This window comes from Ambystoma mexicanum, chromosome 6q, assembly GCF_040938575.1.
Source record: "Ambystoma mexicanum isolate Mex_15411 chromosome 6q, UKY_AmexF1_1, whole genome shotgun sequence".
Lineage (NCBI taxonomy): Eukaryota > Metazoa > Chordata > Amphibia > Caudata > Ambystomatidae > Ambystoma > Ambystoma mexicanum.
This window is the reverse complement of record NC_090937.1, coordinates 761,425,588-761,452,271: the sequence shown is the minus strand read 5'-3', so window position 1 is coordinate 761,452,271 and position 26,684 is coordinate 761,425,588. Positions and strand designations below refer to the sequence as shown.

The 26,684-nt window shown below is 47.3% G+C and overlaps 1 protein-coding gene across 4 annotated transcripts in view; it reads left to right on the top strand.

Moving 5' to 3' along the window:
* Nucleotides 1-26,684, top strand: part of FBXW7 (F-box and WD repeat domain containing 7) — a 1,581,903-nt gene that overhangs the window by 2,369 nt on the left and 1,552,850 nt on the right. Inside the window, exon 1 of one of the 4 annotated variants that reach the window (XM_069631276.1) lies at nucleotides 2,953-3,076. The exons of the other annotated variants lie outside the window; for them this stretch is intronic. The gene's annotated coding sequence lies outside the window, so the exon portion shown is untranslated. Of the gene's footprint in view, nucleotides 1-2,952; nucleotides 3,077-26,684 lie in introns of those variants that run through there. 4 annotated transcript variants of the gene reach the window in all.

The window sequence follows — 26,684 nt, the reverse complement described above, 5'->3', positions numbered from 1 at the left end:
TGTTTTTGCTCTAAGCATTGGGGCCCTCCCAACCATCATGGTGAAATGGTACCCTATGCAACTTCAGCCGGACCTGCTCACCTGCTCCCAATCCTCCCTTCTGGATCCGTCCCCTTCCCCTGTGCTGACACATAAAAAAAAAAGTACATTTCTACCACTGTCTGTGCTCCAATGCAAGAGTTTGGGGCTTATTGGTGGTAATAAAGTGAATGCAATGCCCCCATCCCTAAATGTAGTGGTCCGCAGGGCTGTTAAATATAGGGGTGGGGGCTGGCACACACTCATACAACACGTTCACCCCTTCATTCATCCAGCAGTCACGCTGCGGGCCACTAAATTTAGGGGTATGGGCTGGTTACACACACTCACATACAACACATTTACCCATGCATTCATCCACCAGTCACACAACTGCTGTATGTACGCATACATAAAACCAAACACAGCACTGACACAAACATAAGCAGCATCATACATGTGCACATTCATATGCATACACATTTAATGTAAATACACATCTATACATATTTAATTTAAAATAAAAACACCATACCTCCATGCAACCTTTAAATGTGCCTGAGAAGCCATGGGAGGACCGGGTGGTCCTCCCTTCAGTCTGAGCCATTGAAACGCTATCTGACAGAGAGAAGAAACTCTGTCAGTCGGTGTGTCCACGTTGGGTGTTTCTGCAACGTTAACATGCAAACTGACAGGAGAGGAGTCCTCTTTTGTCATTCAGCGTGTCTATGCTGTCTGCTCAATAATGGGAGGCAGCAGAGCCCACTTATGAGCCCTGCTGTCTCCCATTATTTTGCTGTTTATTGCGGAACCAAACGGCTCCGCAACAAACATCATCATCACTGCAGGGGCTGAGACCAGGCAGCACAGTCCCCCACGTGAATAAACAATATGGGAGGGCTGTGCTGCCTTCTACTTGGGTGAGGGCACCGCGAGGCCCCTCTCAAGCGCGAGGCCTGGGGCAGTTTGCCCTCCTGCACCCCCCTCGTGAGGGCCCTGTTGCAACAGCAGTGTGGGGGCAGAGTCTGTAAAATAGTACCCTCAGGGACAGCGTCAGAAACAGATATAGATACCCCTAGCACCTCCCCGAAGGTACACCGGCAACGCCCACCACCTAACCGACAACGGGATGGAGTAACGGCAATATATCCCGTGAGGTTGGCCATGCCCTTGACTGCTCCATACTTGCTGCCCAGCCCTCAGCTACACACTCGTGCTGCGATTCCCATCCTGGTTTCTTGATTCACTCCAACCAACTGGGACCTTGATTTAGAGTACTTGGCTCTGTCTGCACACCCTGGGGCTGTGAATATGGGTAGTGCCAGCTGTATTATACGGCTGTGCAGCCGCACATGTCTGTCTCTCACATTTGGTACGTGCAGATGGCAGAACCCATGTATCCTGCAATAACCCTGCCCATCACACTACAATCGCTGTCTCCTCAGAGTTCTCGGCTACTGCTGTCATTTTAGGAACCGGTTAATGACGCCCTCTAGAATTCCAGTCCGACCGATGGATCGCGACCACCGTGGGTTGGAAAACACTAGCCCCTTTGCACGCAGTGTCTGGAGTGACCTCCAGCTTTCATCTCCCGCTGTCTCCACGGTTCTCTGTTGTCTCGTCGGTCCGTACTGCTCCTATCACACGGGGCTTGCGAATTCTATCACGGACAGCTCCCCCGACTTTGAATCACTCCTTTCCTAACACACTCCTAATATTAACAACGGACTACATGCATTTCGAATTCAAGGAAATAGTATTAGCTTTTTTTATCTGAGTGCTTTAACAGCAAGTTGCGGCACTTTCTTAAAACCACCCATCTAACTTCTCAAACCACGTATCGCAATTCTTCTAGTTATCCGCAACTGTGAGTTTTTAGCCACAATACTTAGTGTTGGGACGAATACTTTCAAAGGTGCAGTATGAACACATCATAGCAGCAATAATACGTGTATGTATTTATTTATCTTGTATGACGCGCCAATACCAAGGGTGACACGGGTACATGTTAATCAAGTGGCATTATCATACAGTAAAGTAGTGTAGCAAGGTTAATTTTCTGGCAAGTAAGTGTAGGGGGCAGGGTAGTTGAGAGTTAGAAAATTAGTCATGGGCGCACCTCTACGAGAACGAACACGGCAAAAATGCCCTGTTCTATGGGATGGTACCTAGTCCGCAGCCACATTTTTAAGGGTTAGAAGAGCTGAGATTTGAACGCTTTGCAGAACACCCAGTAGGATTTTTCTGCCATCAGGGAGGTCGTTCCAGAGTCTAGCAGCAAGGTATGGGAAGCTTGAGCCACTGACTTTGCATTTCTTTACTTTGGGCATGCTTGTTTATTTGCATGGCAGTACTTTCAAGCTGTAAGAGTACCACTTCTTAGCAGAAATGAACTTTTTAACCTCACTGTACCAGCACTTTGCTTCTGCACAGTGCTGTATAGCGTGCCGTTTCTGTAGCTGCAATATACTTCATAATTAGATGGGGCACTACTGTCTTTTCAGCTGGGCTGTAATCAGATTTGCAGCCTGGATTTCTTGACAAGGTGGGCGATCAGGGATCCCTGCAAACTTAAACAGATCATATTTATTTCATACACGCGTTTCGTTTAGCCAGTGCTTTACGTGGGTTGAGGAATGGGGGTTAGGGGTTTAACAAGGTTGAGTGACATAAGTGCTGTACACACCCAAACGTGGGGCTGACGTCTTCAGCAAAGGCTTCCTGCCCTAAACCACGCCATTTTTGGTGGCGTGGTATCATGTAAATACAAGTATCAGTACCACAAAACATAAATGCGCACTAATTTACAGAAACCAATTGGGGGCTTTTTGTTAAGGAACATTGTTTTTCTTCGAATTGTGGGAGGGAATTTGTAACACCTTGTTATCAAAACGAACAGTGAAGATTGTTTTTGTACTTTTTTCCCTGATACAGTTTTCCAACTTCTCAGCACAATACTACAATATTTGTCTTCACCTGAAACCGTGGTTATCTGTGTCCTGGTACAAACAAAGCAGGCTCATCAGCCGTATGATTAGAGGCCAATGAGACTCTCGGAGTGAGTGATATCTAATTTTGCTATCTCCAACTGTTAGCTGGAGCGGACAACGCTAATGTATATATTCATTGCTCTTCAGATAAGTTTGCTAGCAAGTGGGTTTTAAGTCTGATTTGTGAAATTCCACCCATCACAAAGATGGGGAATCCTGCTTTGTCTTACAAGTCGCAAATAATCACTGTGAGGTGTGGCTAAAGAAAAAGGTGCTCAACCTCTGGAATTAATGGATATATCAGTAATCCCCCGACCTCAATTTGGGCTGCTTGCTGCTTAGCATGTGTACGCTTTACTTATTTGATACGTGCTGTAATGCCGTTTATATAACCACCATAGTTGTACAGACTTTAGCTTTCAGCAACAGATTATATAACGTTTATGGGTGGATATATTGCTATTGCGTTCTGGTAGAAACCTCTGGCCTTTATGACAAGGGAAGTGTAAAGCAACGCTTAGAACAACCAGCCGACTATTCAAGAACCTCTAGTCATGGAGATGGCTCTCAAGAGGCAGAACCATGCACCGTTCCAACACCCTTCACCAGATAAATTTATGTAAGCCATTATTATCATTAAAAGAAACGGGCACATGGAAAACAGTTTAATTCATGCAGATTTCAGAGGCTTTTTTCCCAAATCTGGTTAGGGAGTTGAAGCCCACATTAAATAAATTGTCATTTCTGGAATACATAGCCTTCGGTTTAACTGTATGTGGAAGCATATTGCAGGTGAGTTTATCAATCTTACAACACACCCTTGTCAATTATTGCCGTGTCCTGAGAGCCACACAAGCAGCAACCATGTCAGCATATACATGTTTCTCTTGTGGTTGGTTTCCCAGAACTTATTCCAAATCCAGAATAATCATAAAATAATGTGTCCCAACTAATCAGAGAATCCAGTCCAATGTAAAAACTTCATTTTGCCTAGGTCAACAACATTTACATGTGGAAAGAGTAGCGCATATTTGGTATTCAGAGAGCAATGCGCAAACACGCAGGCTATCCAGTTAGCCCTGCTGGTTCTAGTCATGAATTATTCAATTGTATCCTTTTCTCTGGATGAATGATATGGCATTTATAACGTGCCTATACACAACTGTTTCAAGGCGCGAGGAGGCAAGGGGGGGGAACAAGGGAAGGCAGACAGCGATCCTACTAGGCCAGGTGTCATTCGGAATGCGCGAGTGCATGGGAAGGGGGAAAGACAAAAGTGTGTGGGAGAAGGGAGAGAGGAAAGTGCAGTAAAGGATAGTAGAATGATAAAATAATAAAAACGGCCAGCTGGTGGCAAGTGCAAGGTAAGTGCAGACATAAGTGCAGGAAGGGGGGACTCTAGGGATACAGAAAACAGTCCCCAGGTGCAGGGTTTGCCAGGGAAGCAGTGCACGTGGGCAACTGGCGGGGCTTGGGCCCGAGATCAGAAAGGGTGGCCAGGTAACCAGTGCAGTTTCTGTCAGGAATTCAGCAGGGGAGAGAAAGCAGAAGCAAAGAGGAAGGTTTTGAGGTGCTTCCGGAACCAGAGATGTTCTCCTCAAGTTTCCGGGAGGCAGGAAGGCTGTTCCAGAGGGAGGCCCCTGCCGAAGAGAGAGATCTACCACCAACTCGTTGCTTGGAGAAGCGACTGACCCTGGGGGAGTTGGAGGCGGATGAGCGAAGAGCTTGAGAAGGAAGATATTTAGGAAGAGAGAGTTGAAGGTATTGTGACCCCAGAAGGCCTTGCGGATAATGCAGAGGGTTTTGAACTTCATCCTCGCAGCCACTGGGAGCCAGTGCAGAGATTTCAGTCCTGGAGAGATACGATCCCTGGGCTTGAGGCCAAGGACACGTCTCCCAGTCCTGTTCTGGATAAGTTGCAGAGGGCAGAGTGTAGAGGCATGCAGATTTAGATAGAGGCTGTTACAATAGTGCAGCCTAGAGAGAACCAGGGCTCTGGAGACAGTGAGCTTCTGGGGGAAGGAGAGGAAAGGAAGAATACTTCTGGGAAGGTGCAGCTGGTAGTGTGACTTCTTAGAGACATCAGAGATGTGAGGAGAGAAGGAGAGTGTGGAGTCAAAGATGACCCCGAGGTTTTTCGCCTTGTAGGAGGGCGGCCAAGAGAGGCCAGCCAGAGAGTTGCAGGGAAGGAGGGAGTGGGTGTGCCGATGAGTAGAATCTCAGTCTTACTGGTGTTAAGGCAGAGGTAATTGACGGCACACCACTCCTGGATGGCAGACAGACAGTCAGAGATGCCAGTCTGCTCGCTTCCAGAGATGTAGAGTGTAGTGGGTTGCACCCTCATTGCACATCAGGAGTGTTTCTAGGTCTGGAAAGAATCTGGGGCTGCGCTAATGTTGGGACCCAGGGCTAGCTAGCCTTTTGGTTGTAACCCCTGAGCTTCTATCCAGGTCTACAACCAAAAGACCAGGGGCTATAGCCCACCCCCACCAATGCCTCTGCCGCACAGCAATGTGCATGTTGAATCCATAGTCCTAACAAATCTAACTTTGAGGCAATCTTCTTGGGGCGTGGCAGGCAACACAAGAGGCACCACAGCTCACTGAAAGATTAGTCATCTTAACTTGCTTGGGGTGGTGTCTGCAGACTTGGGGCTGCATGGTCAGTGGCATCTAATTGCTCTCGGTGTCCGGCTCTAGGGGATCCGAGCATTCTCTCTGCTCCGGCACCTGCTGCTAGGGCTTGGTGCTCCTCCCGCACACCAACTGAGCTTTTTCGATGTCTGCTTTGCGCTCACATCTGAGATCAACTCCTATGTAATCTTACCAAAACATATGAAGACGGTCTAATCTGGAATACACTTCACATTTAGCCACTTGATGGTGATGGAAGACTGGTACAACATACATTTGGCTATGCTGGACGTTCCTTCCAAGATATTTGAGCGGATTTTACTAACGAAGATGAATAGCTGGGCTACTGAAAACAATAATATTCTACTAAAACAGCCCTGCCCCTGTAAAGGTTCGGGCACTTATATCCACTTGTTCGCCTTAACATCTATATTTGAATATTCACAGTGGACGCTCAAACGGACTGTGAATGTCGCAGATATGGACTTCAGCTCTGCCTTTGAACTGTTCGGTGGGAGGTCTTGGTAAACATTGATTAACTGGGGCACACCCATGGACTTGCTGAAAATGGTCATAGATCTACATCACAACACTAGAGTTAAAAAAGGAGGGTCCCTTTCTAGGGAAGTTGCAAACTCCATGCCCACTATATCTCGGGAGGATAGCTCAACGGCAACATGCTCGCCTTGGAAGCAACTCCACGCTTAGAAACCTCTGGGTATTAAGCGTGTTATGAATAACTCTTAGGACACGAGCAGAGGTGTATTTTATCCACCACTCTATTGAATTTTAACTTGGGTATGTACCAAATGCGCTGAGTTCTAATGTAGTTTTTCCTCTCAGGCTGGGTTCATGGCATATACAGTGGCTTGGCTATTCTGCTGATCTAGTATTGCAAGATTATACAAACAAAGGTCTTCAGCAGCAGCTCAGTACGCTAAATCTATATTCTAATAATGATGGGCTGTCCATTAATGTTAACCAGATCAAGATCATGGTATTTAAGCCAGAAGCACATCAAGTTTGGCAAGGGTACTCTTAGGAGATCGGGTTTTATGTAGTTGAAATTGTCCCTCAATACGATTATCTGGACGTGACCGTTCACGAAAAACATATGTGGCAACCTCAGATGGCCAAAACGGAGATCAAAGTGTGCCAGCAACTTGGAGCCATCATGAGCTTCGCCCGTAATCATTGTGACTACTCTACGGATTCGATAATACAAGTGTACAAGGTAAAAAAGTAAAAAATACCTTCAGTTATTTTGTACTATGCTGAAGTTTGGGATATGGGCTTTTTTTTGCCAAAAATCAGGAAAATAGAAGGGCCGTGCTTAAAATCTTTTAAACAAAGTCTTAGCTGTTTACCAGTAGAATATTTATATGCTGAGTTAGGATTTACCAGCATCCACAGCCAATTTAAAATGTGCCGTTTGAATTTATACTGGAAACGAATGAATGTTACAGACAGTACTCTTTTGAATCTTCTTTCTAAGGCATGTAACATCACTGAGTGTATTTGGTCCTCTAGCTTGAAGTTGCTTGACATCGAAGCCAGTAAGAGGTGCTAAAGGATTTAAAGTCCTTGCTTGCACCTCCTACCCAAGATACAAGCTTATGATTAAAATGGTTATCTTTGTTTTGGATCATGAGTAAGCTGTGGTTGACTGGGCAAGTGTAAATCGCATATTGGCGAGCACCTTCATTAACACCTGAAGCGCCGTATACATCCTCTCTACTTGTTCGAATATACAAATCATTGGATTCTATTTGAATATGTTCATATTACACATTTTTATTTTTTATCATCCAACACATTGCCATGTCACGGATGGACATCGTCCATCTGTACTAATACAAGCATTCAGGTTAGCATTACAAGCTGTAACATCATAGAATTTTACATCACATCCTAGGAACCTGCCTCCTTATAGTCTTCCCATCCCCTCCCCGCCCCCCTTTCCATCCTTTCCTACAGAGTTATTCCCTGTCCATCCCTACCTCTGAACACCTTTCTCCAGTATCTCTCCGTGGACCGTACACAAAGCTTATCGCAGACCTCATGTGACACCGTGTGTCCACTCCTCCACTATGTGTCTCTGCAAGACCACATCTGTTTAATCTCTCCACTATGAGTCTCTGCAAGACCACATCTGTTTAATCTCTCTATGCATATTCCATTTAACCTGGTTAGTACCCTGGACGTTATGGGACAAGGGTGGGTTTGTGATAAAATTCACGATTATGCAGACTCTGGTAACCTTGTCACAGAAATTGCTAAACACTTAATGCTTGAAAGTGAAAGCGTAATTCTAGTTTGTAGGAGGATGCTTTTGGTTTATGGCAAGGCTGCTGTTATGTAAGGTTCTAGTGAATGGATTTGGGAACAATATCATTATGGGAATGAAGTTGCACTCGTATATAACATGACCAGAATGTGGTGTATTATCTAACATTTTCAATACCATGACTATATAGTGGTACGTTCTGTTGTATGTATGTAATGTGGGATTGGTTTTATGATTTTTTAAAAACATTTTTTAAATATATATGAGACACATTTTAATGTATGAAAAGCCTTATTTGACTGCTATGTACTAAATATAATGAATACAATAAAAACCGGTACGTTTGTAGAGAGGGTGGGGGAGGCACCAGAGCCCCAGCTCACAAGTAGTTTTTAGAGACTACCAGGGCTCGGTCCCAACCCACCTAAAGCCCCGCCTTTAGCACACGCCCACGATTAATCCGTTTCTGCTTTTACATGCTATTGTATTCAACAACTCGTCTGCTCCAGGAAACCAGAGCGCAAAGTGATGTGAAACCCCCAGAAACGGCAAGAGACATACATAAGACATTGTCTGATTTTCTTTTTTAACAGTAATTGTTCGATAGGGGAATCCAGCCTGTTGGGTATGGTGTGATTTTTGACTCGTACAAAAACAGACATTATTAAAATAACGTTTTGAAAAATTATGGATGTTTGTGATTCAATTTGTTGTAGTGGAAAATTAGCTTACTAACTGGGTTTGTGTGGGGTCTTTGAGCCCAGTGCACGATATGAAGACTTGTCAGTGCAAAGGTCGCTCCAATGATCTGTTCTCCAAAGCCCATCCCAGTGACCGTTTCTCTGGTCGTTGTATGTCCTTAGGAGCCAGGGCACTTTATGTTGTAGCAGATTATCCAGCGTGGTGCGAATGAGGAGGTAAACTATGCAAAATGCCCTGTTTTTAATGGGAATTTGTCTCACTGTGCAACCAGCCAGCCACATGGGCTTCATAGCTCTACTGACAAAACCACGATAGTTACAATGCTATCTGGCACACAGTATGTTTCACTGTGTCACAGAGAACACCAGTAGCTTCAGAACATTTTAAATACTACATGTTAAAATTAACCCAACCAGTTGGTTTTCATTTTCTCCCCTGCATGCGGGACGAACAATGATCTTCGTGATCTGTATATCTGATCCCACTTAATTGTAATGTTTTCTCTTCTGTCACACAACAGTAATCTGCACGCATGGGAACTGCTGAATATGAAAATTCAAAAGCCTGATAAAGCAAGTAATGATGAAAGAACGCAGCTGACTTTTCTCCGTAACCCAACTATTTCAAACCCCATCCTATTTCTAAAAAATATGCTGAAGGAGATTGAGCCATTTGAACCAAGTCCCACACAGCACAGCGCCACCCAGTAGCCATCACTGGAAATTCTCCTCGAATTCATAGTGAAGGCATGCGTCCCCAACCAGCACGATCCTCCCCGCAATGAGAGACAATAAAGGACTCTCCCAAATCGGGAATAAAGCCAGGACAGAGTGCGGGTGAGCTTAAATGGGAGTTTATCAATTAGAATAGGGCATGCAAAGAACTCTGCAAAACTCCGAGAGCGCTCTGTCTGACAATAGCAAAGACAGGCGTATATATTTACAAAAAACGTCATAAGAACCTACACACTATAGGGGGCACAAGTTCAATGGGATTGGGTGGCGACGACTAACTATAGGTGCTGCTGCGATGTGGTTGGCTTTGGCTGGAAGAAGTCACTGGTCAGCCTCGCGGGTTGGGCTGGGCCTGGCAGGTTGGCTGGGTTCATCCGGGCGGTGTTGTTGTGCCATCGTGGCCAGTGTCAGAGATGAATGTCCTTTCCTGACTTATTTGCCCTGGGCCATGCACACCGCAGTCATTCAGTCATTGCAATATTATCTTCTTTAGTAAATCTTCCAATAGGTTATTCTACAAGTTAATGCAACACAGGAGGAATGTACCTTGTGAGGGGTCTGGAGGTAATACGTCAGGACATGGTTACCAGTGTCCTGTTGACCGGGGCTATAGGTCGAGGGGCTAAGCTTCAGGGCCTGGGACGGGCGGTACAGGTCTTTCTGCCTTGTTAGAAGTTGTTATGGATGTTCCGCTGTGTGTTGTCAAAGTGTTGGGTGTCCTGATTGCACAGGGCCATAAGTCTAAGATGGTCCGGTGGGCTATGGGGTTTACGAGGGGGCGCCGTTAGAAGTGTGTGTTCAGGCAGAGGTTTACTGCTGTGCTGTAAATAGTGCAGGTGGCGGGCCGTGGCCTTGGGTGCTGCAGAGGGGGCTACAAATCTTTGAAGCGGCTCCAGTCTGGTTGGGGGAGGTGGAGTAGCGCAGCGCGGGCCTCTGCTCTCATGTCTTGGCAGCCTTCGCAGGGTGGGAGGGGGAACGGCCTTGCATGCATTTCACAAAGGTATCTCCCTCGTGTGTTGCCGATTTTAGGTAAAAACATCACAAACATTTGAACACTCTATAATACTTATTCAAATCATTTTGAAACATGCATTTAAACTTTGCTGGATGTGTTTCGATTATACCCAGTCTGAGCACCTTATTCATACACTATGTCTTAACAACTACAGTAATTAGTTATATGCATATACATTTGCAGTGAGTGAGGTAGTTTTAGGGTTGGTGGAGTACATAGAAAGTAACCCACCACTGTACGTGGCGGAGGTGGCACATGAGGGGCCTAGACATACACGTGTGACGAGTGCATTCTCGCACACTCTTCACATGTGTCATGGGTATGGTTACATTCGTTTTCTTGTGTACTCTAGCAGCATCAGTTCAGTTGTGGTGCGGGACCGCGGGGCGTGGGGCTTTCAGTGGTACTTATGAAGAATAATCCCCCGCAAATGCTTTCAACATTTGTACACCCCTGCAGGGGTGTGGGTCCTTCACGGCTGGTGTCATGTACGATAATTACACAATTTCACAGATTTCTTTAGTAAGAGTGGTTGTATGGAGAGGATACATGTGTTAAAAGTGGTTTCTTACATTCACATCTGGGTACCTGTCTGCTTTCAGCAGATGACCATTCTACAGGTTTTCCCATCGCCCAGGCCTTGCTGACCGGGTCATCGTGGAAGCAGTGATACACTGCGGAAGGTGGACTGTTACAATGTTAATGTATTACACTAGATCATGCCCGTCTTGTTCGTGGGAACGTGCTTGCAGCGGATCTACCATGGTGCTGCGGAGACAGGGAGGACTGAAACTATCTGAAGGTGGGGGCCGTGCTGCAGCGCGCTGAGCTCACACCATCTTTAGCAGACAGAAAAATGGTTTCTGAGGCCTAGCTAAATTTAATATGTGCGGGCAATGTCTTCAGCAGGTGAGCCATCCACCACCTGGGCCCTGGTGGTAGGAGGGAACGCCCGATGAGCCATGGCCCTCACCCGGGGGTGGAGATGTAGGCAAGGGGGGGGTCTTTTGGACCACTCCTCCCCTACATTTCCCCCCTTTCGTTACTTAAGTAACGAATACTTTAACTCCTCCAACCTTCTACACTCCGCTTCGTCCATCACTGCCTCGTCCCATGCAGGTGTGCCTTTTATGGGCATCCATGCTCTGCACACCCCCCGTAAGCTTTCCCCTCTTCTGGCATATTCATCTGGGGTACAAGTCAGGTAGATACATCCGCCATCTCCCGCCAAGTCTACCCACACCTCCTGGTACCATTCTAATACACGGGGCTCTCTAATGGTGGTGTGCCATGCTTTATCTATGATATCTTTGTTGTGATAGATAGGCACTAGCTGATATCTTGGTGTGTCATCTGTTCCTGTTTGGACCTGTACTTCCTGCATGTTTTGTATTGTCCCACGGGTGTTGCTCATTGTCACCATCATCATTGCACCATTTGGTACTGCGTTAGCACAAACTCGAAGACCCACCTGGCACAGGCAAAAAATTAAAAGGAGGAACACCACAGCTGGCATCAAAAACTTCACAGTTGTTCCAAGCCATGAGGGGACCCAGGAGAAGATGTTATCGAACCATGTACTGTCTTCCGCTCCACCTTTCATGTTCATTTTTTCTCCTAGGTTGTGGACTGCTTCGATCACATGGGACAGGGAGCCATTTTCTGCGTCTTCGGAAGGTACGAACGTGCAGCAGGCACTTCCGATTTTTAGGCAAACACCTCCATCCATCGCCGTCAACAGGTCCAGGACATACCTGTTTTGCATGGTCATCAGTCGTAAAGCCCTTAGTTCCACTTTGATTACGTTAAACCCTTCTTCAGTGTCGTTCGCCAGCTGAATCAGTTCCCAGCGTGTTATCTGGAGCCATTTTGCATTTGCTCTTGCTTGGACACTTGAGACCAGTGAGGCAAAGAATGTTTCTGCTGAGCTGAATAATCGATATTTATCTGGGATCTGGGCCAATAGTTCTGATGATTCCTTTGATATGTAGTTTGATGCACGTCTGTTACGGTTCAGCATTTCTCCCTTGTTTCCGGAAGACAGGACGTACATTTGTGATTCTGCAGTTGGCTGGTCTGCACTCTGTTGCCGGCGCCCCGGTGTCTTGTTGTTCCCGTCAATGTGGCTTTCTGGTATTACCATTAGGGCTGAGTGTAGAGTGGCCATTGAGCAGCTGCCACTCCACAACGAGGGGAGGTGTAGGTATGCCTGGTTGCCGCATACCCAGTACGTGTCCATAAGGGCCGCTGTCCCTTTTCTCAGATCTGGGATGGTGAGGGTCTTGTTACAGTTCTTGTTCGTTCCCATGGAGGTCTTCCCCTCCCCTTTAAAACACAGTTCATAGTCTATTTCGCTCTGTAGTTTGAAAGGTTTTTCAATGGCGGTTACCCAAGTTAGTTTTGAAATGTGTTCCTTCCATACTGGTGTGCATGTTTCTTCTATCCACTGCAATTTCTCTGGTGCCACACCTCTCAGTGCTTCCGCTTTGCACATTACTTCTTCATCCTTCCACTTGTTATCAGAAAAAAGTGTCCCTTGTATTACAAAAAATGGTTCTTTCAAACATACTACCCCTGCCGTTTTTGGGTAGCACGTTTTCTCGTTCTGCAGCATTTTGAAAAGTAACTTTGTGTGCCTGGAAGGTGTTCTTAATCCTGCATAACGTGAGATGAAGGAGACATTGGGCATCTATAATTGGCAACTCTTTGGGTAACAATACTTTGGGTGTACCTGAAGCGTGAGGGATGAGGGAGCAGACATAACAGCTCTCGTTTGTTGTTTGTTTAGCTGTGGCACTCATATCTGCATACCACTTATTTGTTTGGTGGGGGTGTCGTGGGTCTTCCATCTTATCTAGACCTAACCCATAGTACTCATCATACTTCCTCCTCCCTGCTTCCCTCTTTCGTCTGTTGTTCTTGTTCCTCATGTACTTCCCAACTTCCTGGGCGAAGGATAAAATAGACCCCCTACCTCATTCCCGCCCCCCGCGGCCCATTCATCGTATAAAATTTCGTGTGCTGCTATCATTTTTTCCTTTTCGTCCCTGAGTTTATCTTGCAGGTTGTTTTTTAAGACGGGGGCAGGTTGACTGGTGGGGGTATCATACAACCACAATATTGCAGACGGATTTCGGTCATTTAAGCTGCAAGCATTATACCTATACATCACTGGTGGAGACACTGTGTTGTTTTGCATTCCACCCTGTGGCTCTTTCTTTTCTGATGTGACAGCATTGGATGGTGTGTCGTGATAACCCCATACAAGTTTAGTTCCATCCCATACCAGAAAATCACCTTCTCTCGTATTGACACTTGTAGTTACATTGGTCCCAGTGGTGCTGTTCATCCCAGTGCTGTTAATCCCTCCCCCCTCGTTCATCTCGATAGAGATGAACGCGACAAACCAATATGTAACCAGGCCAAACATTAGCATAAAAAACGTCGTAATGCACACAGATAATCCGCACTCATACGAATATCTACATCTCTCATTTAATAATTCTCTCATTCTGCTAATTCTATCCGTTGCAGGCTGCCTGTTAGATGCCATGGTAGTTCCTGTTTGAGATACAAAAGTGCATTAAGTGCATGCATGTAAACATTTTGTTGGCACCATTAGGGCCGTTATATGTTGACGGGAAATGGAAGCGGGTAGGGTTGTAGGGAGGGGAATTCACAGACAAGGGTGTTAACAAGTTATAATTTGATCATTTCATCAATCACATAATAGGATAAAACACAACAAAAAACAAATAGATAAGAGAATGCAACAATACTTCATCAGTCACTTTCCCATTCGTGTTCATTGCTGACGCACACACACAAGTCGATGTTCAGACAATTTGTTCAGTTAAATTGGTTGCTGTTGTCTGTGCCTCCTCATCTGCCTCCTCTTGCACGTTATTATAAGCTCTTCGCACATCTGTCGAGTGTATCCAGTACCGCAAGCCCTTCACTTTTACAGCTGTGGGCGTGCAGAACACTACCTCGTATGGGCCGTGGAACCGTGGTGCATTCCATCGACGCACAAAACTCCTGACATAGATTAGTTCGCCTGGCATTAGCTGTAGCTGCTGCTCAGGTTCTGTGACAGACCCTGTTATGTTTCCCTCCTCTCTAGTGAAGGGTGGGGAGAGCTGCCGTGATATTACGCGCGCTGCCCTTGTTAGTTTTTTCAAATAGTCCGTGAATTCTTCTCCTAATATCGCGGCACTTCTGTGTGCATCTGAGTGTTCGCGCAGCGGGGAGTGTGCTGTGTGCATTCGTCTCCCAGTCACGATTTCGTGCGGGGACAAATGGTGATCTTTACTTGGCTGATTTCTCAATTCAAATAGCGCAAGGGGCAGACAGTAGATCCAGTTCTTTTTCAATGAAAAGCAGAGTTTTGATAGCCTGCCCTTCAGCAGTCCGTTCATCTTTTCCACTACGCCATTACTTTGAGGATGATAAATCGAACACAATTTGTGTTTCATTCCCAATAATGCAGTTACTTCCTTGAAAAGTTCATTTACAAAATGAGTGCCATTGTCTGAGCGAATCACGTCACAAATTCCCCAGCGCGGGAATATTTCCCTCACTAGGAACTTGGCGGCGCTTTTGGCATCAGGCCGTGCACATGGTCCAGCTTCCACCCACCTTGAGAATGGGCACACAACCACGATCATGTACCGTGCGCCATTACACCTTTCCCCCATGTCTGCATAGTCTATATGCAGTTCTCTGAATGGGCCAGTGGGTTTAGGAATTGTTCCCCGAAGTGTGCGTAGTGTCATTCCTGAATTGTAGATCTGACATGTTGTGCATTCCATTGCTAATCGAGATACGTGCTCCTGGAGACAGGGCACGAACCAATCTTCCTGTATTTCTGCTGCAATGTGCTGTTTGGTATTATGTGCAGGGAAGTGTAGTTGTTGAAACGCAATTTCTAGTAACTGGATGGGCATTACCACCTTCCCTGAGTTATTTTGCCGCCATAGCAAGTCTGTTCCCGACCTGCTGCACCCTCGTTTAGTCCACATCAATTTTTCGTCTGCGCTAGTGCCTTCCTGCAATTCTAGTATTTGTGATATGGGCATCATGTTGTACCCTTCTGGGGGCTCTTCGTTTCTCTTATGCTGAATCATGTACTCGCCTGCGTCATATTTCTGAAGATAGGAAGCCTCCTTGGCGGCAGCGTCCGCTGCCGCATTCCCCAAAGACACAACGTCTGTGTTGGATGTATGTGCTTGGCATTTTACTATTGCTACTGCAGTAGGGTTTTGTAGGGCCTCAATTAGCTCTTTCAACAATTCCGCATGCTGTACTGGTGTTCCGTCTGCCCGTCGAAATCCCGTACGCCCCCATCTTGCTAGACCTCCATGTACTGTCGTCGTCATGTAAGCTGAGTCTGTGTATATTGTCACTGCACAACCCTTTGCTGCATGTAGTGCTTCTATGAGCGCGATCAGTTCTGCTGCTTGTGCGGAGTAATGTGATGGGAGGCGGTATTGTACTAGTGTTTCATACTCACCGTCTTCTAACCTCACTACTGCCATGCCAACGTGTTTTTCTCCCGGCGAGTGATTGCTCGCACGCGAAATGGCCTTGCATCACGGCATCCAAAGTACCACTATAGTAAGCCAATGGCTTGTGTCCCAGGGACGTCTTTTGTGTCAGTACAGCTGTCATGAGTGTTCCTTTGCAGTGTGAAAATAGGTAAAATTCGCGTCCATAATCAGGGTTTGCTAGCACTGGAGCGCTTGAAATTAGCTCTTTCAATGATTGAAATGATGTGCTCATTTCTTCTGACCATTCTATTTTTTTGTTCTCCTGTTGTGCTTCCTTGAGTGCTTGTAGGAGGGGCCTTGTGTATGCTGCATAGTCTAATATCCATGCTCGGCAATAGTTGCACATCCCCAAGAATTTCTGCATGTCTTTCACTGTTGTGGGTTCTCCTACTGATCTTATTGCTTCTACCCTGTCGGGAATTATTCTTTTTCCATCTTTTGATATGAGCTGTCCCAAGTATAAGACCTCTGTCAGGCAGTACTGTAATTTTTCCTTGTCTACCTTGTACCCCTTGTTTGCCAGTAGGGTCAGGAGCATTGTTGAATCTTTTCTGCATGTTACCTCGTCATGTGCACACACTAATAAATCGTCTACGTACTGAATAATCGTACTCTCAACTGATAGGTTTCCCAAGTCTTCATGCAATATGCGGTTGAATATGCTCGGGCTCTCACAGTATCCCTGTGGTAGTCTGCAGTGTTCATATCTTTTACCCCCCAGCGTGAATGCTGTGAGGTATCTACTCTCTTCAGCCAGGGGTATTGAGAAAAATGCGTTTTTCAAGTCCACTACTGTGAAATGTGATGCCACTTTTGGGATGCTGCATAGTATTGATGCAGGGTTCGGGACTAGAGGGAACTCCTTCTGAATTACATCATTGAGGGGGCGTAAGTCCTGTATCATCCTCCAAGACCCTCCTTTTGCTTTTTTGATTGGATAAATACATGTGTTACATGGGGAGTTTGAAGGCACTATTATCCCTTGTGCTAGTAGTGCATTTATTGTTTCTTTTATCCCTTCTTCAGCTTCACGGGACAATGGGTACTGTTTAACTCGGGGTAAGATTGCTCCTTGCTTTAGTTTTATTACCACAGGTTGTACTCCGTGCAACAGCCCTACATCATGGGGGCCTGTTGTCCATAAATTGTTTGGTACGAGCCTCATGTCGTCATCAAAAAATGACGGCGGTGCTCCTACCACTGCCATCAATTGGACAGGGGTTTCCCTGACTTGAATCAAAATGTCACAGGGCACCGCTATTTCCATTACTATCTCATCATCCCCTTCTGTGTCTGAAAAGAGATCCTCATCTGTTAACTCTCGTAGGGCGATGTTGGCGTTTGTACACAGCACTGTGCGCCACTCACATCCTTCCCTGTCTACTCCAATCACAGCGATCCTTTTCGCTGATACCTGTACAGCGTGCAAGTCCAATGATACCACTGATCCTGGTGCTGCGTTGGGACACACTATGGGGCGGAAGAGGAACTCCGCTGGAATCCTCCAGTCCATTTTTCTTAGCTCTGGGTTTATGAGGGCCAAAGTCTTTAGCCCTTCGATAAACATTTCCTCATTTTGTGGCAGCCCTCGTATTTCCTGTGTGGTTGTGTAGGCTTGCACTACCAACATCGCACGCAAGGGGCATATCCCGGGAGTAGAACACACTATTCCCCTCTCGGTAAATGATATAGTCATGTTAAGTTTACTCAGGAGATCCCTCCCTAACAAGTTTATTGGGGAATGTTCGTAATACAGTAAGGGTGCCTTCACAGTTTTACCCCCCACTGTTACATCCAAAGCTTCGGTGTAAGGAACTTCAATTACAGCCCCAGAGAACCCCTGCGTCTCTAACTTCCGGTTAGATAACGGGAACCGGCCCTCTCTGATACATGATTTCTCCGCTCCCGAATCAACCATGAATATGAACTGCTTGTCTCCTATCTGCGCCCCTACCAATGGTTCCTCTGCTGCTTTGTAGGTGGTAGATAGAACTGGACACGCAAGTGTTCTCTGTGGGCTGTCCTATGCGGGGTGTCTCATCGCCCCCCCCCCTCATTAAAGACACTTCCTGACACCACTGACATGCCGTTGTAAGGTGCTGGTGCAGGGGCCCCGTTTGCTGTTGTAGCGAAAGGGTTACCTGGCGTGTATTGCATACTGTCATTGTTTTGTGGGTGGTTCTGTGTTCTATACTGGGGTCCCTTTTGCTGGCCGGCATTACCTTGGCCTGGGTTTCTTAGTTGCTGTTGTCCCATTGGGAGACCATATGGGCTTCCCGGATGGGGATGGCCATATTGTTCTACCTCCTGGAACCCGTTGTTGGGTCTGCTCCTGCACTCTCTAGAGTAATGCCCCCATCTCCCGCAGTTCCAGCAACTTCCTTGTGCTCCTCTAGGACCTTGCCATCCATTTCCTCCCATTCCCCCGTACCCTGATCCACCTCCTCTTCGGCCCCTGCACCCACCTCGTCCCCCTCGAGGGGTCCACTCTTGCCACTGCGGACCTCCGCCTTGCTCCTGCTCATTCCACTGCCGCTGTCCTATTCCCACCCAATTAGTTGCCACCCTTCCTTGTAGTGCTATCAGCCCCTCCTCCTCATCGTCTCCCTCCCTGTTGTGTGGGAGCGCGGCTACTGCCGTTGCAACCTTCACCATCTTTGTCTGTACTAACTTCGCCTCGTCTGCCAATCTTTTCTGCGCCACCTCCTTCTCCCTCTCCTTGATTCGTTTACAATGGTGTACTATTATGCTCTGAATCTCTGGCCATCCCTTTGCTTCAATACCTGCTATCTTGTCGAGCGCCTTCTGCACTTCCTTTGGGAGCCCTCTTTTTATAATGAAGTAAAATAAAGATGTCGATTGATACCAGGGCGTGCCCGTTTCAGCTCTCCACATCTCTTGGACCCGAAAAATGTAATCCATAGCCTCCTCCCCGTCATTCATTGTACACTGCATCACTGACTGTAAGTCCGGTGTATCTGGGAATGTTTCGCGTAAAGCATCCCACACCCTGGCACGCACTGTGTTAAAGGAGGCCCCATCATGGCGGTCACAGTCTAATGTTACTCCCGGGAAACCGGCTTTAACCCATACTCTTTCAGCCTGATCGCCCACTGCTGATACGAGCAAACTCTTCACATCTCCTATAGCTAGGGGTACCCCGGCAGTGTGTTTCTCAAAGGCGTATATCCACTTGCTTGCCCCTCCTGATAACGGGGGCAATAGCTTTAATAAATTGGCTTTATCCATCTGAGCCCATGGGATGTAGTTAGGCCTCCCTCCTCCCCTATGTATCAATGGGAGCTGTAGCCTTCCTTTTGTCGTTGCCTCTACACCCGTTCTTGCTGCTGAGGTTCCCAGTGATGCCATTTTCCCCACTCTGTTCCTTAATCGCCCCGTCCACTCATCATCCAGTGTTCTCATTGAACACGTACCATCCCCCCCTTCGCTTCCCCCTCCCATTGCCATGCTCAACCTGTCGCTTTCTTCTAACTCGTCCCTTATGTCACATAGCAATTCCTCTCTGTCCCCCATAGGCCTTTCTTCATTGTCAGTATCTCCCTCTCGTGTCCCTATTTCAATTATTCGTGTCGGTTCTTCTTCAATTCTGAACAGTATCTCGCCTTTTTTCCACCCCTCTTCAGGCTTTCTATTCTCACCTGGCGCTCTAGACGTGCGCCCTGATCTAGCCGTATTAAGTGCTGTTTGTCCACACATGTCTTTTATCCTCGAGAGCTCATCTTTTGCTATTGAGAGTCTTGACTGCAAATCATCTGTGAGTTTCTCTATGTCCACCCTTTGTGTACTTGTCTGGCCTCGCTCTCTCGTACTTTCATATGGTGGGGGTGCCGTGGGCCAGTGGGGTGTAGTAGTTGTCGGGGGAGGCACATATGTGGGGTCACTGTATCCTTCTGCGGGCACAGGCTTGTTTAATATCGGGTACAAACTTATTACCTCTACTGGTGGCGCTACACTTGACAATTCTTTGACATCTTTCTGTATCATTAGTGGATTGTCTGTGGTGGACGGGAGATCAGGATTTAATGCTGGTGTTTTAGGCGGTGGTATCTCTTCAAATAACCTCCAAAGATCTAATACTTCCCTCCTATTTTGCAACTGCTTCCCCTTGTACTTTAAACAAATGCATGTGGCCACCATATCCAGAACACTTTTATCAAATGACCCTCCCTCGGGCCATATCTGGGGTAACCCCTCTCCCTTCAACTCGGTTATCCATTGGTCGTGATATTTCTTAATCCGCTCCGCGTACCCTGGGAGATTCTTACAAATATGTGATAGGGGTGTTTCGGCCCCCATCTCTGCGCCCTCCTAGTGCTTGTGTGTCTCTGTGTGTCTGCAACTACAATGTAAATGTATTATCAATATTATTTTTCGTTTTCTACTTCACATTCAATATTGGGCTCCTTTGGGCTCTCCTCCCCTGCCTGCACAATACAAAGCTGGCTGTACACAGTTTCTACACTATTCTCTTTGGGGGGCACATACAAGAGCAACCCATCATTTATTTTGACAATATCAACTCGGAAATCAAAAAGGTACCCACTCACTTCACTGTATCAACGTTGTCTTCAAAAAAGTTTTATCCGGTCACACTTACCATGACCATTTAACTACTATACATGTATAACCGTTTTACACATTCACAACATCAAATTGTCTTTTGACACATACGAGGTGCACACACCTCTTGGTACCACTCAATTCACCACTCAAGCTGCCCTCCCTTTCCTCCCTAGCCGGCTGTCCCTATCCGTCTTATTTGAATATATGGATGCGCATATATATATACTAGCCTGCTCTCCCCCCTTCTAGTAGGACTTTTTTTCTCTTACTTTCCTCCTAAGTTTGTGCTAATCTCACTTTTTATTCTCCTCCTACCCCTAAAGAAAAAAGAAGTAATAGCGGTCACTAATATATTCTCAGTGCCCCCTTTTGCTGAACACTTTTATCTTATATTCCACTTCCTCATATATTCCCAGTACTATTCAATATAGCACTATGCGGCGCCGCCTTCCACCCCCTTTCGGAGCTAGGTTCCCATCACTTTTATCTCTTAATCACCTCGTAATCCTAATGGCCATATGCAAAGAAAAAGCAAGGACATTTTAAGATGATCCTTAGTAGATCTGCGTACCCCCTCTTCGTTACCTGTCCTACACTTCTTTCCCCGCTCCCTTTACAATCGCTCGCACTCAATACTCACGTGCCCGTCTTGAACCGATAGTCTCCGAAACTGGGTCCGTCCAGGCAGTGTTGCCGTCAGCTCAACAGTCAGCCCCGGCTCCGGCGAGCGGTACTCAAAGGGGATTTTTCAACCGGGATCCCGTACCCTTCGAGTGCGCACTTCTTAGTGTACCGGTCGCCGTTGGCGGGCAGCCTCCCAGAGCCGGCTCACCGTGCGTATCCCTTTTCGACCAGAGATTCTCGTGCCAAAAGGGGACGGTAATGTTAAGTCGGGGAAAAATAATAATAATAATCACGCTTTCGGGGTCACCACTGAAGGCATGCGTCCCCAACCAGCACGATCCTCCCCGCAATGAGAGACAATAAAGGACTCTTCCCAAATCGGGAATAAAGCCAGGACAGAGTGCGGGTGAGCTTAAATGGGAGTTTATCAATTAGAATAGGGCATGCAAAGAACTCTGCAAAACTCCGAGAGCGCTCTGTCTGACAATAGCAAAGACAGGCGTATATATTTACAAAAAACGTCATAAGAACCTACACACTATAGGGGGCACAAGTTCAATGGGATTGGGTGGCGACGACTAACTATAGGTGCTGCTGCGATGTGGTTGGCTTTGGCTGGAAGACGTCACTGGTCAGCCTCGCGGGTTGGGCTGGGCCTGGCAGGTTGGCTGGGTTCATCCGGGCGGTGTTGTTGTAGGTTATTCTACAGGTTAATGCAACACAGGAGGAATGTACCTTGTGAGGGGTCTGGAGGTAATACGTCAGGACATGGTTACCAGTGTCCTGTTGACCGGGGCTATAGGTCGAGGGGCTAAGCTTCAGGGCCTGGGACGGGCGGTACAGGTCTTTCTGCCTTGTTAGAAGTTGTTATGGATGTTCCGCTGTGTGTTGTCAAAGTGTTGGGTGTCCTGATTGCACAGGGCCATAAGTCTAAGATGGTCCGGTGGGCTATGGGGTTTACGAGGGGGCGCCGTTAGAAGTGTGTGTTCAGGCAGAGGTTTACTGCTGTGCTGTAAATAGTGCAGGTGGCGGGCCGTGGCCTTGGGTGCTGCAGAGGGGGCTACAAATCTTTGAAGCGGCTCCAGTCTGGTTGGGGGAGGTGGAGTAGCGCAGCGCGGGCCTCTGCTCTCATGTCTTGGCAGCCTTCGCAGGGTGGGAGGGGGAACGGCCTTGCATGCATTTCACAAAGGTATCTCCCTCGTGTGTTGCCGATTTTAGGTAAAAACATCACAAACATTTCAACACTGTATAATACTTATTCAAATCATTTTGAAACATGCATTTAAACTTTGCTGGATGTGTTTCGATTATACCCAGTCTGAGCACCTTATTCATACACTATGTCTTAACAACTACAGTAATTGGTTATATGCATATACATTTGCAGTGAGTGAGGTAGTTTTAGGGTTGGTGGAGTACATAGAAAGTAACCCACCACTGTACGTGGCGGAGGTGGCACATGAGGGGCCTAGACATACACGTGTGACGAGTGCATTCTCGCACACTCTTCACATGTGTCATGGGTATGGTTACATTCGTTTTCTTGTGTACTCTAGCAGCATCAGTTCAGTTGTGGTGCGGGACCGCGGGGCGTGGGGCTTTCAGTGGTACTTATGAAGAATAATCCCCCGCAAATGCTTTCAACATTTGTACACCCCTGCAGGGGTGTGGGTCCTTCACGGCTGGTGTCATGTACGATAATTACACAATTTCACAGATTTCTTTAGTAAGAGTGGTTGTATGGAGAGGATACATGTGTTAAAAGTGGTTTCTTACATTCACATCTGGGTACCTGTCTGCTTTCAGCAGATGACCATTCTACAGGTTTTCCCATCGCCCAGGCCTTGCTGACCGGGTCATCGTGGAAGCAGTGATACACTGCGGAAGGTGGACTGTTGCAATGTTAATGTATTACACTAGATCATGCCCGTCTTGTTCGTGGGAACGTGCTTGCAGCGGATCTACCATGGTGCTGCAGAGACAGGGGAGGACTGAAACTATCTGAAGGTGGGGGCCGTGCTGCAGCGCGCTGAGCTCACACCATCTTTAGCAGACAGAAAAATGGTTTCTGAGGCCTAGCTAAATTTAATACGTGCGGGCAATGTCTTCAGCAGGTGAGCCATCCACCACCTGGGCCCTGGTGGTAGGAGGGAACGCCTGATGAGCCATGGCCCTCACCCGGGGTGGAGATGTAGGCAAGGGGGGGGTCTTTTGGACCACTCCTCCCCTACAATAGCCAGATGAGCAATACATTGTGGGTATGCAAATTAGCCCAAATGCCAAGCCTTTGTTCCACGAAAATGTCTTTCTATATTGGACATTGTTTTTCTTAAACATAGCATTGTTCAACCCAAGGCAATTCTCAAGGCTGCAGACAACTTAATGCCGGTTTAAAAAAAATATATTGAAATAGAGCTCTCAAATCACGTTCTGTAAGTCCTGGCGTTAGTAGGATATGCATTTTGCATGGCATTCTATTACACATTCTCAATACAGGACTACATGTACCAAAATGCAATATCATGTAACCCAAAATCTAGGAATTTACATCATGCATGCCATTGCATAACTTGATCTCTGCGACTGCCCTTTGGGTTGTACTACTTCTAGACTTAACATGCCCCGGAACAGCTTGTGTGATGGTCGCCTGCATCTAGTTATTGTTCAGCACATTTAAGGGCTGTGGTACTTTACAAAATGCGCATAACTTTACAAGTCCTGCAAATAAGCCCTTCAACAGATTCTCAGTTACATCCAGTAGAAAAGAGCTCGTATAAAGAGCTCGTACTTGGTTCTGAGGTGGACATGTTCAGTTATTACATGGCTTTATTTTTTTTTTAGCATTAGGGTCTCACGGCAGCGCCTCCCAGTGCTTTCATTATATAGCGGTCTTCCATCTGTAGAAAAAGCTCTTAATAGGGAGGTCAGCTCCTCTGTCTACACATACAATGTAGATGATATTTAAGTGTCCCGTAGTCAAGGAGTGCCTGAGGCGATCTCCCGAGGCCGATCCTGAAGTCGATCCTTTGCGTCTGGGCTCAGGCGTGATCCAATCCTGAAACAAGTGTGGGAGTGCTTGGATAGCACCCACACCTAATTTGGTTTGCACTGGTGGCCCCAGATGTCTGCTACCCGACAGAGTCCGAGGCACAAAGGGGTGGCAAGATGGGGACCGACACTGCGTCGTAGCAGCTCTAGATGGAGTGAAGGGAGCAGGAGCCGGGCACCTCCGCCCAGCGACACTGTGAGACAGCTGTCGCAGCTACACGACTACCTACCTCAACTTCGGAGGGACGCAGGTGCATCAGAAGGTTTCGGACGAAAAGTCTGAATAAAAATTACCGACCCCACCAAAAGACCTAAAACGCACACCACGAAAAGTTCTAACTACCAAAAGTTCGAATGTTTCGTGGTATGAGCTTAGGTGTTTTTGGTGGGGTTGGTATGGGCCCTGGTGGGTGTCCCCCGCAACACCCCGCTCACTATACTATACAGTATAGTGGATGGTGGTTGCGGGGGACACCCCTGCAGCTCACCCAAAGTGTAAACAAAAAAAACAAACAAAAAAACCCCCCAAAAAATAATAAAATATAATAATAAAAAAGAAAAGAAAACGACCCTGCGACGCCAGCTCCTGATCACAGAAGTGAAAGGGAACCAGCGCCACAGGAACACATGAGTCTGAAGGGAAGGTAAGTAGGGGGTTGGGGGTGTGAATGAGTGAGTGTGTGTGTGAGTTTTAATCTGTGTGATTTATGTCCGCATGGGAAATGTACGAACATTTCTGTGTTGCAGACATTTCCATTGTGGACCATTCCGCGACGGTAAAATCGCGCCGATCTGCATCATAATGCTGGACTGCGGTTGGTTGGAATGGCTCCGAGCCTTGCTCTCGAGGCATACAAAGAGGACCGAAGCAATGGAGGCTGAGCAGGGTGAGTGGTGGTGGGACTGGCGATGCTACAGCTCACAGGCAGTGAGAGCCAAGTTGGCCGAAGCACGGTTCCTGCTGTGCTCTAGAGATATGATTCCGAGAATAGCCCGAATTGTGCAGCAAGAAATGACAGGACAAGCCTGGTAGCAATGGACCCACACTGTGACGACCAACAGAGAGTGGCACCTGCGGAGGAGGCCCGCGACTGCGATTTTGCTGGAATACCGAGACCAAGACCGGTATGTGTCGCCCGTGCCCTACACCATCGACCTCAGCAACACATCGGACCTGAGCACTTATACATGTGCAGAGGTCAGGAAAGGCAGCTGATTATGATCATGTCAACCTAGGATGAACGCCGGACCCCCTGCATAGCAGACCAACGTCGTGTCGGATCGGGACCTGAGGGCCTGCTGGACGGCCTTGATACAGGCTGCCAGCGCAGTACTGGGTGTCGGAGGCGGGACGCAAGACGTGTAACCCCTGCAATGTCCAGAACGTCCCGGGCAAAGGGGATTTGGTCAGAGCTGGAGCCCTGCTGGCCCAAGTGGTATCAGGCTTGATGGGGGAAGACGCCATGGGTTCCCCTGGACTGTGTCTGGGGGGGGTGAGTGAAAGCCGTTTTTGCTGGAGGTTACCTGTGGACCCTGTGGCACGTACTGAGTTATAAGGCTAGGAATAAGGGGTTTCTTCTTGCCCCTCTGGAGGCACCACCTGCAGTGCCGCCCCTCCCGATTTCCTGGCCCTTCAGGGTAGCTGCTCTGGATCAGTGGCAAAGGGTTCTTTACCCCGGCTGCGAATAGTGACACAAGAATCGAACCCTCCAGAAGCTGGCATCAAGGCTTTTTTGGAAGAAGGAGGAAAAAAAGGGACTAAAATAGGACCGAGACACTACCGCCTACTCCCGATATGCAACAGGGCCCATATCCCCAGGGCGAAAGAGCACACATGCTGCTCGCGACCTGGAATGGCACAAAATGAAAGCGCCCGTAGTGCAGGCAGTAGTAATAGTGGATACCAGGAATTCTAAACTGCTCCTATTACACCACAGCGGCCCAACACGTAAAGAGATTTGCCCCCAGGCCAAAATACTGGCTGGGCTCAGATACTGAAGGTCAACACCCATAGCTACATACCACAGTTGCGCTTATGATAGACTGGATGCCTCCAAAAGCGGCTGAACCGAGGGCTACCAAAACGACTCTGGATAGCGACGCCAGAAGGCCGGGACAAGCACCTGGGTGGTACATGGTGTCATTGCTGGCAAAAGAAAGGGAGCCATGGAGATGCACAATCAAGTTATGCAAGCTCTTGCAGACTTAAAGGCCACATTAGGCACTCAAATGGAAGCCATCAAGATAGACGTGGGTCTACTAGGCCAAGACATCAGAAACCTGGTTGAAAGAACTTCGAATGTGGAAACTCAGGTGACAGAGCTCCATGTAATAAGCACCAATGTCCATATCCTGCAGCAGAAAGTCAGCCTACTAGAAAATAAGGTGGACGACGCAGAAGGAAGGTCGCGCAGAAACAATGTCTGCATTGTTGGCCTGCCGGAGCGCGACGACGGCATGATCCCACAACGTACATGGAAAATATGTTCCTACAAGAAAT